This window comes from Mobula hypostoma, chromosome 3 (genome assembly GCF_963921235.1).
Source record: "Mobula hypostoma chromosome 3, sMobHyp1.1, whole genome shotgun sequence".
In the NCBI taxonomy this organism is placed as follows: Eukaryota; Metazoa; Chordata; class Chondrichthyes; order Myliobatiformes; family Myliobatidae; genus Mobula; species Mobula hypostoma.
The window spans coordinates 208,833,391-208,849,038 of NC_086099.1; the positions used below are offsets into that span (position 1 = coordinate 208,833,391).

The 15,648-nt window shown below is 42.4% G+C and overlaps 1 long non-coding RNA gene across 1 annotated transcript; it reads right to left on the bottom strand.

Annotated features, from left to right (window-relative positions):
- Positions 1-502: 502 nt before the first annotated feature.
- On the bottom strand, positions 503-12,920 carry LOC134343657 (uncharacterized). The gene is made up of 3 exons (XR_010017309.1): positions 12,742-12,920; positions 11,237-11,456; positions 503-1,129 (listed from the first exon to the last, which is right to left on the bottom strand). It is a non-coding gene; the product is annotated as an uncharacterized LOC134343657 (long non-coding RNA).
- Positions 12,921-15,648: the final 2,728 nt, after the last annotated feature.

Genomic DNA, 15,648 nt, shown 5'->3' on the forward strand with positions numbered 1-15,648 from the left:
TTGTTACCATTAGGAAGAGGGTACGGAAGCCTGAAGGAATGCACTCAACAATTCAGGAACAGCTTCTTCCCCTCTGCCGACTGATTTCTGAACGGTCATTGAACCCATGAACACTACCTCACTCTTTCATTAGTTCTGTTTTTGCACTACTTATTGAATTTAACTATTATATATATACTTACTATATATAATTCAGCTTTTTTCTACATTATCGTGTATTGTTTTTTACTGCTACCATAAAGTCAACAAACTTCACGACAAATGGCAGCGATATTAAACCTGATTTTGATTCTATTGAATGAACCTGTCACATGATGAGCGAGTGCTTGGTCTTCAGTTTTCATTGGTAGGATTTCCAGTGCCTCACCTTTATCTACAGTACATCATGGTTTGGAGAGGGAAAAAAATCACTTCTTCAGTTAAGTGAGTAAAACTGAGAAATAACATAACTATAACCATTCTAGCATATGTTATCTGTTAGCTATATTAACAGGGGTTTGGTAAAAAGGAATCAATCTATTGGCTTCTTTGTGAGTCCTAAAGAGGAAGTTTCGAATGGAAGCGATGACAGAGGTAAAGGGAGTTGCCCTTTCCTCAGAATTTGCTCTCGGATAAGTTGCTTTATTTAACATTGTGAGTCATTTTAATTCTGTGTTAGTAAAGGGGCGCATAGGCTTTTCTCTATTTAATTATAGGATCACACCTCAAACCCTTACTGTCAGCAAATGTTAGAATACAAGAAACATGAGTATAGCATGGAGAATTCCAATGATTATTAATCCTTTGAAAGATCCTCACTCCCTCTTAAATTGGTGACTCCTTATCCAAGCATTATATCCCATTCAAACAAGAGAAAATCTGCAGATGCTGGAAATCCAAGCAACACACACAAAATGCTGGAAGAATTCAGCAGTATCCCATTCCAAGTTACAGTCCTCCATCAGAGGGAACACTCGCTAAGCATTTATTCTTCAATATGATCACTTTTTGAGGTTCTTGCCCAGTAAAGGTGTCAAGGTTACAGGAAGAAGGCAGGAGAATGGGGTCCAAAGATGAGAAAATCGGCAGTTGCTAGAAATCCAAGAAACACAGACAAAATACGGGAGGAACTCAGCAGGCCAGGCAGCATCTATGGAAATGAATAAACAGTCGACATTTCAAGACCCTTTATCGGGACTGGAATAAAAGATCAGCAATTATAGCAAGAAGGTTGGGGAAGGGGAGGAGGAAGTACAAATTGGTAGGTGATAGGTGAAACCGAGAGAGGAGGAGCAGTGAGGGAAAGAGCTGGGAATCTGATAGGAGAAAGAGATAAAGGGCTGGAAAATGGGGAATCTGATAGGAAAGAGTTGAAGAGCATGGAAAAGAGGGAAGGGGGAGGGGCACTAGTGGGAGGTGATGAGTAGGTAAGGAGAATGGGGTTGAGAAGGATAATATATCAACCATGATGGAATGGTGGAGCAGATTTGATTGGCCAAATGGCCAAATACTGCTCCTATATCTTACAGTTTTATGGGCTTTTCATTTTTCTAAATATGGATCCAATCTCCTCAATTTTCTGTCATAAGATAACCACCTGAAAATCTTGAATCCAGTTATGGAAGCTTCTCTGCAGAACTGCCAGGGAGACAACTTCCTTTGTTAATTAAGGAGCCCAAAACTGTACAGTGGTCCATATGGTGTATTCCCAGCTACAGAACTATTACATAGAGAAGTGGAACAAAAATACATCATCACTTTTGCGAGTAATAATCAAATTAGCCAGATTTTGGTTGGTAATTCCCAGCAGTTTGAAACGAACAATTACAATTTACCTACTTAATCTGAAGCAAGTGCGGGGCTTCAGGGCAAATGGTATCATGGTCAGAATTTGAAAAACAAACCCTATAGATGCTGAAAATCAAAAATTAAAAAAAACAGTACATGGTGGAAACATTAGAGAAGAGGCAGCACTTGTAGAAAGAGCAACAGTCAAAATTCTAGCTTGCGACCCTTCATCAGATGCAAAAAAAATCAAAATGAGTGCTCAAGAGTTTAAACTTTATATTAAATTCTGCGTATTTGGTAAATTCATTACACTAATGTTTCACATCTAGATAACAAGAAGTTACTTAACACTGGAAATCCCTTAAACCTAACACTGCCCTAATTGTGTTATCAGAGCATGTCATAACAGAATGGACTATTTTACCCCATTCCAACTCTGATAAGTGATTTCAGGTTAAAAGCAAACTAATGGTACAATAGGGAGTTGCAAAGCACAGCAGCACAGTTTAATTAATCATTTACAAGTGGGTTTACATTCTTGTCTATTTTGGAATGGCCAGTGAAAATTCCTAAAGTAATCATAAAATTCTTACAAATACTTACCTTTAAGTTAATGATTAAACCCTATTGGTGCCTGAGAAAGCTGAAGGAGGGGATTAGTGTGGATTATACTGACTTTACCTGTCAGAAATTCAAGACTACAATTATGGCAGCAAGACTTCAACTAAACACTGTATTAGCATCGCATGAAGAATTCCACTAAACATGGGTTTTGCAAGTTTTTCATGAGGACATCCAATTGCCTTCTAACTCAGCCTGGATTGACACTTCTATCAGCACTATTTAAAGTGGAATGAAACATTCTAGGATTGGTTGGAAGATTTTTATTAGTATTGACGAGACATATGAGCTATATAATTTGCAGTCACTTTTCTGGACCATAAGACATAGGAGTAGAATTTAGCCCATCAAGTCTGATCAGCAATTCCATCATGGCTGATTTAGACTATAAGGCCATAAGATATGGGTGCAGAATCAGGCCATTTGGCCCATTGAAGTTGTTATGCCTTTTCAACATGACTGAGCCAATTTACCTCTCAGCCCCAATCTCTTGCCTTCTCCCCCTATCCCTTCATGCCCTGACCAATCAAAAATCTATCAACTTCTGTCTTAAATATACATAAAGGCATGGCCTCCACAGTTGCCTGTGGCAGAAAATGCTTCAGATTCACTACCCCCGGCTAAAGAAATTCCTCCTCATCTCCATTCTAAAAGGACATCCCTCTATTCTGAAGTTGTGTTCTTTGTTCTTAGACTTTCCCTTCATAGGAAACATCCTTCCCACATGCACTGTATCAAGGCCTTTCACCATTCAGTAGATTTCAATGAGGTCACCCCTCATTCTTGTTAATTCTGGTGAATACATGCCCAAAGCCATCAAATGCTCTTCACTTGATTAGCCATTCAATCCTGAAATTTATTATCCCTCTCAATCCCATTCTCCTGCCTTCTCCCATAACCCTTGACACCCTTACTAATCAAAAACCTATCAACTTCTGCTTTAAGTATACCCAATGACGGCCTTCACAGCCGTCCACAAATGAATTCCACAGATTCACCACCCTTTAGGTTCAGAAATTCCTTTTACTTTCTGTTCTAAAGGGATGTCCTTGTATTCTGAGGCTGTGGCCTCTTTTCCTAGACACCCCCACTATTGAAAATATCCTCTCCATCTCTATTCTGTCGAGGCCTTTCAATATTCAATGGGTTTCAACGAGATCTCCCCTTCCCCCTAAATCACCGCTAAATTTAATTTATTTTAAAGTAAGAAGGGTTTGACCAAACAGCTCTACTCTTGCTACTGCTGTTGTGAAGGGGGTGCAGGAACCTCAGAACTCACACCACCAGGTTCAGGAACCATTATTAGTCCTCATCCATCAGGCTCTTGAACCAGAGGGGACAACTTCACTCAATGTCACTCACCCCATTACTGAACTGTTCCCACAACCTATGGACTCACGTTCAAGGATTCTTCAACTAATGTTCTCAATGTTTGTTGCTTACTTATCATCTTTGTTTTTGTATTTACACAGTTTGTTGTCTTTTGAACATTGGCTGTTTACCCATCATTGAGGTTGTGCAGTTTTTTCATTAATTCCGTTGTGTTTCTTTCTATTTGCTGAGAATGCCCACAAGAAAATGAATCTCAGGCTAGTAACTGGTGACATATATGTACTTTAATAATAAATTTATTTTGAACTGTGAACTTTGATTTAGGCAAACTATGTTCAGCATTTGATAGCTTTTTAAATATTGGTACTGAGGTAAGTTACCAGATGTGTATTTATTGAATGGCAGACAGGGCACGAGAAGCAAAATGACTGATTCCTGCTACTAATTTTTATGTTCTCCACTGTACAATTAAAGTCTAGCATGAGCTACTAACATCCAGCTGTGCTAGTCAGACTGCATTGGGAATATTATCAGCAATTTGAGCCCCATATGGGAAGATGTGCTGGCCCCATAGAACGTCCAGAGAAGGTTCATAAAAATGTTTCCAGTAATGAGTTTTGGGCCTGTAGATAACGGAATTCAGACAGTTGGGGAAGTGGATGGTTGGTGACATTGAAAACCTATTGGATACTGGAAGGCCTGGACATGGAGAGGATATTTCCATTAGTAGGAGAGTGTATAGCCATTGTTACGTACCCCGTAACTGGGTTGCCAAACCAGCAGAAATGGAACGCTCGTTGGAGTCTGTGATTACTTGGAACTAATAAAGTTTTATTAAAGAAATAAGTAATACAGTACACTAATCGTAAGGATATAAATGTAACAGGTTAGCAATGATAATACACACATACACACAGAACCAGGGTAATAGGAATCAACCAAGCTCTATCGCAGTCTAGGGGTAAAATGATCAGTCTTAAGTGAAGCAGAGTTCAGTTCAGTTTAGTGCAGTTCGAAGTCGTTGCTGTTGTTGTACCATTGGGGGGGGGAAGAGAGAGAGAGAGAGATGCAGTTGGTTTCGGGCAGACCTTCTGATGGCTTCTAATCCCACTGTGGTCACCAACTGTGACCCCTCTGTTCTGGATATGATCGTTCTTCCGCCGTGAACCCAGCATCCAGGCAAGGGTGGACACACACCCCAGGTTCCCACCAATCGTACCTTTACACCCTGTGAGTCTCTGATCGGTTCCCGCGAACCGGTCCTCCAAACTCCTACCAACTTGTGGGGGCACACTGCTCTTTCCAGGGTCTCGTGGCGTGTCGTGCCTTAGCAAACCTGCTCTTTTTATCCCCCTGCTGGGGTATCACCTGTCCATCAAACTTCAAATAGTTCAGGTTCAAAGCAACCGGTCTGTCAATATCTGAATTGCGTTTCTTTCTCGTTAATCTCTCTCTTCTCTCTTATTAGCATTTTGAATGTTTCTCCATTGTCTTCTGTTATCTCTCTCATCCGTCCGGTAGCTCTGCTTTGCGTCACACATGACACCATGCATAGAAGGATGTCCCTTTAAAACTGAGATGAAGATTTGAACCCCTAAGTTAGCAAGTCCAGAAGTCGGGGGCCTGATATATGAGACTCTGAGGCCACTGTCTGGAGGTCAGAGGCACAGAGGCATCCTGTCCTGGAGTTGGAGGCCTGTCTGTGTATTGGTTGGTGGGGGGCAGTAAGGAGCTTGTTTTGTTGTCATTGCTAGCTGTGTGCTGATCTGCTGAACTCTGTGGGCATGCTACAATATGTTGGCACTCGAGGTGTGGCACCCCAGAGCATCCTCAGACTGTGCCAGTTGTTCATGCAAATGATTCCTTTCACTGTATGCTTCAATGTACATGTGATTAATATAGAAATCTAAAAAAAAAACTTCTTCAGGCAAAGACTGATGAATCTGTGTAATCTGTCGCTACAAGTAGAAGTGGGGACCAAATCTTTGGGTTCATTTAAGGCAGAGATTGATAATTTCTTAATTGGTAGAAGGGAGGATAGTTGGGTTAAAAAATTGAACAGCGGAAATGACTCAATGGTCTGAATGGCTATATTTTACTCCTGTTTCTTATGGTCTCATGATCTTTAGACTTGACTAATCTGGTGCTCTCTGCCAGGATTTTCATGCCTATGATAATGAGCATTTTTCAAAACTCTGCTGCCCATTTCTTAATTATATTAGTCCATCACATGAGGACCCAGCAACAACCATACACTGGTCTCACTCCTCCTACCTCTGTACTCTCCAACACCCCAATTACCCTGCAAGGATGAGTGAGCTCCCATAGCCTGGATCTCACACGTAGTTGGTTCTAACCTTTCCTCCTTGGAGCACTAAGCTCTGGTGTTCCCTCCTTAATGTTTGGATAACACTCGTGTGAAAATGCATTGGACATCTTGCAATGCCGCACAAATCCAAGTGGCTGGTTTTAAGTGCAAAGTTAGGAATTGACTTTATATAGAGAAATGTGTCAAAAAAAAAATCAGATGAGATTCTTTAAACATTTGAATAGTGCAAACTAAGTTCTGATATCATTTTGTTTCATTTTAAGGGGGGGAAAGAGATTCGAGCTCTAGAAAGGAAATAATTCAACATGAGAATTATTCCTGGCTCCTGGTTCATCATTCAGTCTTACCTCACTTCACCCATTACTGCACTGACTCTATATCCCTTGATTTGCATTAATAACGTCTTTTGTGTCTGCTTTCAATATATTCAGTGATTGAACCTCTGCAGTTTTCTTGAGCAATGAATTCCAAAGAATCACCACCCTTTTCGGACAGGTACCCCTGGTTCTGGCATCTCAGCCAAGGGGAGTGTCAACTTCACTCCTTCTCAAGACTGATCAGAACGTGAAGGTCATGGGCTCGTGCAGCGTGGAAATAAACCCTTCAACACACTGTGTTTCCACTAATTATAAAATGCCTATTGCCCTGATTCTATACTAATCTCATTTGATTCTCCCGACTTCCAGAGTTCAAAGTTCAATGTAAATTTACTATCAAGGTATGTATACTCTGTGGCCTCCTGTACCTAATAAAGTGGCCACTGGGTGCATATTTGCGGTCTTCTGCTGCTGTAGCCTATCCACTTCAAGTTTTGACATGTTGTGCATTCTGAGATGCTCCTCTGCTCACCCCTGCTGTAACGTGTGGTTACTTGAGTTTTTGTCACCTTCCTGTCAGCTTGAACTAGTCTAGCTTCTGACTTCTCTCACTAGCAAGGCATTGTCAGACACTGAGTCTTTGTATATGTCACCATATAACCATATAACAATTAGAGCACAGAAACAGGCCATTTCGGCCCTTCCAGTCCGTGCCAAACTCTTACCCTCTCTTATTCCCACCGACCTGCACTCAGCCCATAACCCTCCATTCCTTTCCTGTCCATATATCTATCCAATTTAACTTTAAATGACAGCATCGAACCTGCCTCAACCACTTCTGCTGGAAGCTCGTTCCACACAGCTACCACTCTCTGAGTAAAGAAGTTCCCCCTCATGTTACTCCTAAACTTTTGTCCTTTAATTCTCAACCCATGCCCTCTTGTTTGAATCTTCCCCACTCTCAATGGAAAAAGTCTAACCACGTCAACTCTATCAATCCCCCTCATAATTTTAAGCACCTCTATCAAGTCTCCCCTCAACCTTCTACGCTCCAAAGAATAAAGACCTAACTTGTTCAATCTTTCTCTGTAACTTAGGAGATGAAACCCAGGAAACATTTTAGTAAACCTCCTCTGTACTCTCTCAATTTTATTGACATCCTTCCTATAATTTGATGACCAGAACTGTACACAATACTCCAAATTTGGCCTTATACTACAACATTATACTTCTCTGAGGTTCATTGTTTTGCAGGCATTCACAGTAGAACAAGGAAATACAGTAGAATCAAGGAAAAACTACACACTAAAACTGACCAACAACCAATGTGTAAAAAAAGGACAAAATGTGTAAATACAAAAAAGAAGATAATAAGAATAATAGAGTCATATAGTCATTTGACACTACAGCACAGAAACAAAAATCCTGTCGTTGCCGAGACATTAATTTGCCTAGTCCCATTGACCTGCTCACGGACCATAGCCCTCCTAACCCCTCCCCTCCAAGTACCTATCCAAATATCTCTAAAATGTTGAAATTGACCCTGCATCCACCATTTGCACCAGCAACTCATTCCACACTCTCATCACTCTCTGAGTGAAGTAGTTACCCCGCATGTTCCCTTTAATCATTTCACCTTTCTCCCTTAATCCTTGACCTCTAGTTCTAGTCCCATCCAACTTCAGTAGAAAAAACCTGCTAGCATTTATCCTATCTATATCAGTCATAATTTTGTATACCTCTATCAAATCTTTCCCCAATCTTCTACGCTCCAGGGAATAAAGCACTTACCTATTAAACCTTTCCCTAGAACTCAGGTCCCGAAGTCCCGGCAACACCCTTGTAAATTTTCTCCGCACTCTTTCAATCTGATTTACATCTTTCCTGTAGGTAGGAGACCAAAACTCGACACAATGCTCCAAATTAGGCCTTACCATCATCCCTACTCCTGTACACTATACGGTGATTCACGAAGGCTAATGTGCCAAAAGCTGTCTTTACAACCCTATCAACTTGTGATGCCACTTTCAAGAAATCATGGATCTATATTCCCAGATCCCTCTGTGCTACCACACTCCTCAGTGCCCTATTGCTCATCGTGTAAGACTAACCTGGTTGGTCCTATCGAAGTGCAACACCTCACACGTGTCTGTATTAAATTCCATCTGCCATTTTCACCCCCTAGTCCAGATCCCACTGCCGGGTTTGATAGTTTTCTTTGAAATTAACTACACCCCCAATCTTGGTGTCATCTGCAAATTTACTAATCCAGTTTACCACATTATCACCCAGATCATTGATATCAATGATAAACAAAAACAGAGCCGGCATTGATCCCTGTGGCGCACCACTAATTACAGGCCTCCAGTCAGAGAGGCAACCATCTACAACTGCACTCTGCCTTCTCCCGCAAAGCCAATGTCTAATCCAATTTTATACCTCATCTTGAATGCCAATTGATTGAAACTTCTTGACCAACCTCCCATGTGGGACCTTGTCAAAGGTCCATAAGATTCCTCCTACCTCTATAAGGTCTATAAACCAACTCTATAAGATTGCTTAGACACAACTTATCATGTACAAAGCCATGTGATTTCCCTAATCAGTCCCTATTTATCCAAATACTTATATATTCAGTCCCTTAGAATACCTTCCAATAAATTTCCCACTACTGATGTCAGGCTCACCAGCCTATTATTTCCTGGCTTTTTCTTAGAGCCTTCCTTAAACAATGGAACAACATTAGCTGTCCCTCAATCACCCAGCACCTCACCTGTGGCTAAGGATGTATCAAATATTCTTGATGGGTCCCAGCAATTTCTGTACTAGTCTCCCACAGGGGCTGATGAAACACATTCTCAGGGCTTGGAGGTTAATCCACCCTAATTTGCCTCAGGACAGCAAGCACCTCCTCCTCTGTAATCTGCATAGGGTCCATGACCTCACTGCTGTGTTGCCTTTTATCTGCAAATTCAGAGTTTGTCCTTCCCAAGTAAATACAAATGCAAAAACCCACTTAAGACCCCCATCTCTTTCGGCTACCACTCTGATCTTCCAGAGGACTAATTTTGTCCCTTGCTATCTTTTTGCTTTGAATACATCTGTAGAAGCCTTAGGATTCTGCTTCACCTTGTCTGCTAGAGCAACCTCATGTCCTTCTGATTTCCTTTTAAAGTGTTCTCTTACATTCCTTATACTCCTCAAGTATCTCATTTGTTCCTGCCTGTCAATTCCTGCTATGTACCTCCTTCTTTTTCTTAACTAAGGCCTCAATATCTCTCAAAAAACGAGGCTCCCTAAGCCTGTTATCCTTGCCGTTTATTGTCAGGAACATACAAACTCTATAGATTCACTTTTGAAGGCCTCTCACTTACCAAGTACACTTTTGCCAGAAAACTACCTGTCCCAATCCACATCTGCCAGATCCTTTCTGATACCATCAAAAATGGTCTTTCTCCAACTTAGAATCCCAACTCAAGGTCCAAACCTGTTTTATTCCATAATTACCTTGAAACAAGTGGCATTATGATCACTTAGAAGCAAAGTGTTCTCCTACACAAACTTGTCACCTACCCTGACTCACTCCCAAATTCAAGATCTACTGTCACACTCTCTCTAGTTGGGACTTCTCTGTACTGATTAGGAAACTTTCCTGAACACATTTGACAAACTCTTTCCCATCCAGCCCTTTTACTGTATGGTAGCCCCTGTCAATATATGGAAAGTTAAAATCACCTACTAACACAACTTTATATTTCTTGCAACAGTCGGCGATCTCTCCACAAATTTGCTCCTCTAGATGTTTGGTGATCTATAATATAATCCCATTAATACAGTCATACCTTTTTTATTCCACAAAATTACCCATAAAGCCTCATTGTCTGTCCTGACTGAGCACTGTCATGACATTTTCCCTGAATTGCCCCTCCTGCAACCAAGTCTCACTACTGGCTACACTGTCATAAATCAATGTGCTGATCCATGCCCTAAGCTCATCCGCCTTTCCAACAATCTTCTTTGCATTGTAATATACACAGCTCAGAACATCAGTCCCACCATGCTTAACCCTTCAATTCCAGATTTTTTATGTAGGCTTACAACATCTTTCTCCACAACCACTCTACTCTCTGTTCTGGCGCTTTGGTTAGCTTCGCCTTGCAACTCTAGTTTAAGCCACACAAAGCAGCGCTAGCAAACCCTCGAGTTAGGATATTAGACCCCTCCAGTTCAGGTGCAAACTGTCCCTTCTGTTCAGGTTTCCACTGTCCCTGGAAGAGAGTCCATAATTCAAAAATCTGAAGACCTCCCTCCTGCACCAACTCTTTAGCCATGTTTTAAACTATATGATCTTCCTATTTCTGGCCTCACTAGCATGTGGCATGGGTAGCAATCCTGAAATCACAATCCTGGAGGTCCTGACCTTTAACTTAGTACCAAACTTCCTGAACTCACTTTGCAAAACCTTATCACCCCTCTTACCTATGTCATTGCTGTTGACGTGGACCACGACCTCTGGCTTCTCACCCTCCCACTTAAGAACACTGTGGATTTGATCTGAGATGTCCCGGACCCTGGTGCCCAGGAGACAACAAACCATTCAGGAATCTCAGTTTCTTTCACAGATCCTCCTTTCTGTTCCCCTAACCAATGAATCTCTTATTACCACCGCTCACTTCTTCTCCCCCCCTTCCCTTCTGAGCCACAGAGACAGACTCAGTGTTGGAGACCTAACGACTGTGGCTTTCCTCTGCTTGGTCATTCCCCCCAACAGTATCCAAAGTGGTATAACTGATAATATAGGAAATGGCCACAGGGGTACTCAGCTCTGGCTGCCTATCCCCTTTCCTCCTCCTGACGGTCACCCAGTTACCTGTGTCCAGCCTCTGTGTACATCCTGTCTATCAACCCCTCAGCCTTTCGAATGATCTGGGGTTCAATCGTTTCTAGCTCCAACTCCTTGGCATGGTCTGTTAGAAGCTGCACTTCTTGCAGATGTAGTCGTCAGGGACGGTTGCGGGGTGGGGGTCTTCTTGCCTTCTCACATCCCATAAGAGGAGCATTCCAGTATCCTGACTGGCATTCCCACTGCTCTAAATGTGCAATAAAAAAGAAAGAAAGAATAAATAACAAAAGAATCTGCCTGCAGCCGAGCCCCTCCTCGCTAAAGCCTCAATTCCCCACTCCAACGCTGACCCTCTTACGCAATGGCCGCCCCGCTTAAACCAATTTTTTTTTATTGGCCCTTGCCAAGTGCCTAGTTGTGCACAATTAATGTCTCTTTGAGAATGTGCCTACTACCCCTAGTTAATTCTTTAAAACTCTCTCTCCCTCCAAGCAATCCGGTGTCTCCTCGGGACTGTGGATTGTTAATAATAATAAGCATCAAGTAAATAAATAATACCGAGAACATGAGTTGTTGAGCCCTTGAAAGTGAGTCCATAGGTTGTGGAATCAGTTCAGTGTTGAGATGAGTGTAATTATTCACACTGGTTCAGGCTGAGGGGTGAGGGGTGATAACTGTTCTTGAAGCTGGTGGCGTGTGCAAAGATTCTACCACTCAGCTATATCCTATGGGAAACTTATAATGACCATTTAACCTACCAACCCCCACGTTTCTGGGATGAGAGAGGGAAACCCAAAGATATCTCACCTGTTTATGGGGAGATATGCATAGCAACAGCACCTGAGGTCAATGTTGAAGCTGTTCGCTGGAGCTATGAGCAACATCTCTGCTAGCTGTACCACTGCCCCTATGTCACTGGTCATTCCTCTATACTCAGTACACTACAACTCTATACCCTTCATCTCTCCTCATGGAACAATCCAGGAATTATTCTGCTGAACCCTTGCTCCATCACAATTATAACCTCACTTACATAACAATTGCAGTTCTGACAAAGGGCCTTTCATTCAAAGATTCGAAGTACATTCATTATCAAAGAATTCATGCAGTACACAACCCTGAGATTCATCTTCCCCACAGACAGTCATGAAACAAAAATAATCCATGGAATCCATGCAAAGAAAAGCTTCAAACCCCACCCCACCCCCCCTCGCTAGCAAAAAAACAGATCTCACAAACAGCAACAAAGAAATGAGTTAACACACAGCTATAAAAACACAAAATCCAAAGAGTCCAGGCATATTCAGTTCAACTCAATGTTCATTATCTGCAAGCTGCCCCAATTCACAGTCGCCCAAAATAGCAGCAAAAAAGGAGTGACCAGAAACCAGAAACTCATCATAACATGAACAACTGAGTCCAATCCACAAACTATGTCGATTAAACCTTGCCGAAGACCCAAGGACTCTGGCACCATCCTCTGACAGTATTGAGGGAGAGAGGGAGGGAGATCATTTAAGCACAGGACCTACCTCTGGGAGCAGCGAACAAAAGGGAGAGAGAGACTGTCACACACAAACGTCTTCTTCTGGCAGCAGTGAGAGGGAGGCTGGTAGATGGCGCTGAACAACCACTCACCGCTCTATACTCGCCTCGATGATTTCAATCTTCTCAGTGAGATTGTTGAGAAGCGGAGGTGATCATGCACTGTCTCCAGGCTTCTTGGCCTCGAGGTCTTTTGTCTGAAACATCAACTGCATTGCATTTTTTAAGGATCAGAATCAGAATCAAATTTCAAAGTAAATTTATTGACAGAGTACACATATGTCAGCATATACAACCCTGAGGTTCGTTCTTGTGGGAAGTCATAGTAAGTAGAAAGAAATGCAATAGAATCAGTGAAAAAACACACAGGCAGAGATGGTGAAACAACAGCAAACTGTGCAAATACAAAAGAAAAGAAATAATAATTATTATTATAAATAAATAAGCAATAAATACTGAGAACATGAATTTAGAGTCCTTTAAATTGAGTCCTCAGGTTGTGGAATCAATTCAGTGTTGGGGGTGAGTGAAATTAACCCCTTTGTTTCAAGAGCATGATAGTTCACAGGTAATAACAGTTCCTGAACTTAATGGTGTGGCTCTGAGGCCCCGTAGCTCCGTCCTGTTGGCAGCAGTGAGAAAAGATTATGGCCTGGATGGTTGGGGTCCTTGATGATGGATGCAGCTTTCCTGCGATAGAGCTCCTTGTAAATGTGCTCCATGTGTCACACGATGCAAATATGGCCCAAGTGCAGAGTGAGAGACACTGATGTAGTTCACAGACTTTAATGCGAACTGTGTTAAAGGGCAAAGAAACCAATAAATGCTAAGCCAAACAGGGCCATCAACTAAAACTCTCAAATGGAAAACAAAGCCGACATTGTGGCTGAAAGGAGCAACTAAATATAAGACAAATACCGCTAGCCTTCAGAGTCAGTTGACAGGACAGTCCAATGTCCAAATGCAAACAGGCAGCGAAACATGGCTGTGCTCTAAGTCTTGACAAATACTACGACAGAATGACTGCAGTTAAATACTATCACAATTAAATAATAATTAGCTGACACGTGCATACTCAAGAGCGTAATTGCCGAATCCGTGGTTGTGACGCCATGGTGGTGAGGACTTTACCTGTGATGGACTGGGCTGTATCCACAACTTCTTTGTAGTTTTTTTTCCATTCAAGGGCACTGGTGTTTCCATACTAGGCTGTGGTGCAACCAGTCAGTATACTCCGCACAACACATCTATAGAAGTTTTTCAAAGTTTTAGATGTTATGCTGAATCTGTGCAAACTTCTAAGAAAGTAGAGGTGCTGTTGTGCCTTTCATATAATGGTAGTTACCTGCTGGACCCAGGACAGATCTCCTGAAATAATAAAACTGAGGAAATTAAAATTGCTGCCGCTCTCCACCTCTGATCCCCTGATGAGGACTGGCTCATGGATCTCTGTTTTCCTCCTCCTGCAGTCAATAATCAACTCTTTGGCTTTGCTGACACTGGGTGACAGGTCTGTTGCTAGTAGCAACCGTACAGTGCAGGCATAATAACAGTTATAATGAAAATAAATTGATAGATAGATAGATAGATAATGCAAATGAAGAAAATCAAGAATACTGCATCCGGTGCTCCTGATGCAGCCTTCTATATATTGGCGAGACCTGACACAAACTGGGGGATCGTTTTGCTGAACACCTATGCTCTGTCTGCGAGAGAAAGCAGGATCTCCCGGTGGCCACACATTTTAATTCCACGTCCCATTCCCGTTCTGATATGTCTATCCACAGCCTCCTCTACTGTAAAGATGAAGCCACACTCAGGTTGGAGGAACAACACCTCATATTCCGTCTGGGTAGCCTCCAACCTGATGGCATGAACATTGACTTCTCTAACTTCCGCTAATGCCCCACCACCCCCTCGTACCCCATCCATTATTTATTTATTTATATACACACAATTTTTTTTTTCTCTCTCTCCTTTTACTCCCTCTGTCCCTCTCACTATAACCCTTGCCCATCCTCTGGGCTTCCCCCCCCCTTTTCTTTCTCCCTAGGCCTCCTGTCCCATGATCCTCTCATACCCCCTTTGCCAATCACCTGTCCAGCTTTTGGCTCCATCCCTGCCCCTCCTGTCTTCTCCTATCATTGTGGATCTTCCCCTCCCCCTCCAACTTTCAAATCCCTTACTCACTCTTCCTTCAGTTAATCCTGACGAAGGGTCTCGGCCTGAAACGTCGACTGTACCTCTTCCTAGAGGTGCTGCCTGGCCTGCTGTGTTCACCAGCAACTTTGATGTGTGTTGCTTGAAGAAAATCAAGGTATTTTTAATGGGTTCATGAACCATTCAGAAATATGATGATGGATGTAAAGGAGCTATTCCTAAAATATTGAGTGTGTCTTCAGCTTCCTGGGCCTCCTACCTGTTGTAATGAAAGTAGGGCATGTGCCGCATGATAAGGGTCCTTAATGATGGTGTTGTTGACAAGTTCAAATTACACTCAGGCAGGTTGGGGAAGGGATATCAAGAATTTTAAGCCATTTATGTTTTGGATCTGGCAATATGACTATGCATTAGAGTGCATTAGATTACCAACATCTAAAGAGAAGAGATCTGCCAGTACTGCTGATTTAGCCTGTGTATCAGCTGGTGGCGCAGTGACATCAGCGCCGGACTCCGGAGCGAAGGTTCCCAAGTTCAAATCCAGTCGGGCCGCTCCCAGGCACGCTTTCCAACCGTGCCAGGTTGAGTGTCGAGCTCGCAACTCGGCCTCGTAAAAAAAAACTGCGCTGGTGAGGAGGACGTGGGGGACCACTCACAGAATCTTTCCTCCAAGACAACCACTTGAAAAGTGGTTCTGGCAGAGTATGGCACACAAAATCATTAATGGTTTCAGG